This window comes from Phascolarctos cinereus, unplaced genomic scaffold (genome assembly GCF_003287225.1).
Source record: "Phascolarctos cinereus isolate Bilbo 61053 unplaced genomic scaffold, phaCin_HiC Scaffold_7;HRSCAF=346, whole genome shotgun sequence".
Taxonomy (NCBI): domain Eukaryota; kingdom Metazoa; phylum Chordata; class Mammalia; order Diprotodontia; family Phascolarctidae; genus Phascolarctos; species Phascolarctos cinereus.
Genome location: NW_027556180.1, coordinates 14372124 through 14374679, shown reverse-complemented (window position 1 = coordinate 14374679; position 2556 = coordinate 14372124). Strand labels below are relative to the sequence as shown.

At 39.0% G+C, this 2556-nt stretch overlaps 1 pseudogene; it reads left to right on the top strand.

The window, feature by feature from the left end:
• The first annotated feature begins 995 nt into the window (after positions 1–995).
• LOC110210234 (nucleoside diphosphate kinase B pseudogene) lies at positions 996–1802 on the top strand (annotated as a pseudogene).
• The last annotated feature ends 754 nt before the right edge of the window (positions 1803–2556 follow it).

Below are 2556 nucleotides of genomic sequence, written 5' to 3'. Positions count from 1 at the left end.
GACTTTTAGAAACCCATCTGTTTCATCATATTACAGATACAGTGTGCTGTCATGGATCCTGTTTCTGACACATCCTGGCTGTATGACCCTTGGCCAATCATTTGAGAAGTCTCTGTGCCTAGACATGTCTTGAAGATTGGGAATTAAAGACTATATACTGATCTGTATCAGTACAGGAAGTATTTCTTTAGGGACTCCCTCCCTATACTGAGGAAATCATAGCCTGGTTAAAAAATATATACATGCATATGGCTATACATGCATGGATATGCATACATTGTTAGAAGATCATCAGTCTAGAACTTGAAAGGACTCCTGACACCATGGAGTTCAACAACCTTATTTTACAGGTGGGGAAACTGAGGCCAGGGAGGTTAATAGGTTCAGATTCTACTTATTTTAAGAAAAGTTCTATTTGTTTCTAAGCTTCCTAGTGTTTTTTTTTTTAAGTGAGGCAATTGGGGTTAAGTGACTTGCCCAAGGTCACACAGCTAGTACCTGTCAAGTGTTTGGTCTGAGGTCTGATTTGAACTCAGGTCCTAATGACTTCAGGGCCAGTGCTCTCTCCATTGCGCCACCTAGCTGCCCCCGCTAGTGTTTTTTTTTTAAAGAATTGTAGTTTATTTTGTCAAAAGCTTTTTCTGCATCTATCAATATGATTTTTTTATTATTATTTTTTATTATTAATTACACTTATTTTCATAATATTGAACGAGCCCTGCATTCTTGGTCTCAGTCAAGCTTGGCATAGTTCATGATCTTTGTGATAAATGGCTAAACTTGTTAACTTTCTTATGACTTCTCACTCATGTTTACCTTTTAATACATCTCTTGGGTCTTTTGTTAAAACAACATTTTTATTCAGCTGTGATATTATCATCAGGATGTATAGGCTCTCTCTGTCTCTGTCTTTGTCTCTATCTGTTTGTCTCTTTCTCTTTTGATCATGGCTTCTGAGTAGTTTAATACCTCTTAAATTATCTCTCCTTGATCTATTTTTCAATCATTTTCTATGAGATTTCACATTTTCTTCATTTTTTTGAAATTTGTTATAATGGAGATGCCGACCCTGCGGTCCCCACCGCCCCACCCTGGACTAAGCAATCCCATGTGGCTGCCTGACCTGGCCCTCCTCTCTCCCCACCCACGACCATGGCCAACACTGAGCGCGCCTTCATTGCCATCAAGCCAGATGACGTCCAGCGAGGCCTGGTCGGGGACATCATCAAACGTTTTGAGCAGAAGGGATTCCGCCTCGTGGGCATGAAGTTCCTTAGGGCCTCAGAGGAACATCTGAAGCAGCGCTATGTTGACCTGAAGGACAGGCCATTTTTCCCTGGGTTTTCGAAATATATGAACTCGGGGCCTGTTGTAGCCATGATTCAGGGAGGATTGAATGTGGTGAAGACAGGCGAAGTGATGCTGGGAGAGACCGACCCAGGTGATTCCAAGCCAGGCGCCATTTGTGGGGACTTCTGCATTCAGGTTGGTAGGAACATCCTTCGTGGCAGTGATTCTGTAAAAAGTGCCGAGAAGGAGATCAGCCTGTGATTTCAGCCTGAAGAACTGGTCAACTATAAGTCTTGTGCTCATGATTGGGTCTACGAATAAGGATTTTAAAAGTGGATTTAGACTGACCTACTCCTTTTAGTAGCTGTGGTATGGGTGTATATGTCTTCATCACTGAGGGAGAGCGTGTGTGTATGCATGTATGTCTTCATCCCTGAATACAACATTTCATGCCAGGGGATAGAAAGGAATTGGAACCATCCTTTTTCTAAAACAAGCCAGTAATCGTGTTCAATAAAAAGAAAAAAACCTAAAAAAAAGAAATTTGTTATAATGTTCCTTGATGTCTCATGGAATCATTAGCTTCCACTTGACTAATTTTAATTTTTAAAGAGCTATTTTCTTCAGTGATGTCTTGATTTTTTATTTTTTACCACATGGCTAATTCTTATTTTTAGAAGTTATTTTCTTTGGTATTTTTGTGTCTCTTTTATCACGCTATTAATTTTTTTCCATAATTTTCATGCACAGCTCTCATTTCTTTTTTCCATTTTTCCTCTACCGCGCTTATTTGATTTTAATTTTTTTTTTGCTCCTCTAGGTTGAACTTGTTTCCAAACTGAAATTTTATTTGAGCCTCTGCTTATTGAGATTTTTAAATCGTTATCTTCTTCTGTGTTTATATTTTGAGCTTTCCTGTCAACATAGAAGACTGTTATGGTCAGGTTCTTTTTCTGTTGTTTGTTTATTTCCCTAGACTATTTCTTGACTTTAAACTTTATATTGGAGTTCAGCTTTGCTCTCCTCCCCCTTTTTTTGGTGGGGTGGGGTGGATACCTGGCCTGAAGCCCAGATCTTGTCCTCAAGTCTTCCAACACTATATATCACCCAGATTCATCTCACCAGGATATTACCCATTGAGACAAGAAAGAAAAAGAAGCACAGTGCTAGGAGCAAAGCAAGCACTTAATGTGTGTTCAATAAGATGAATTAAATGAGGGTTTGTGAACAAGCATATATTTGGAAAAAAATAATTAATTTTAAAAT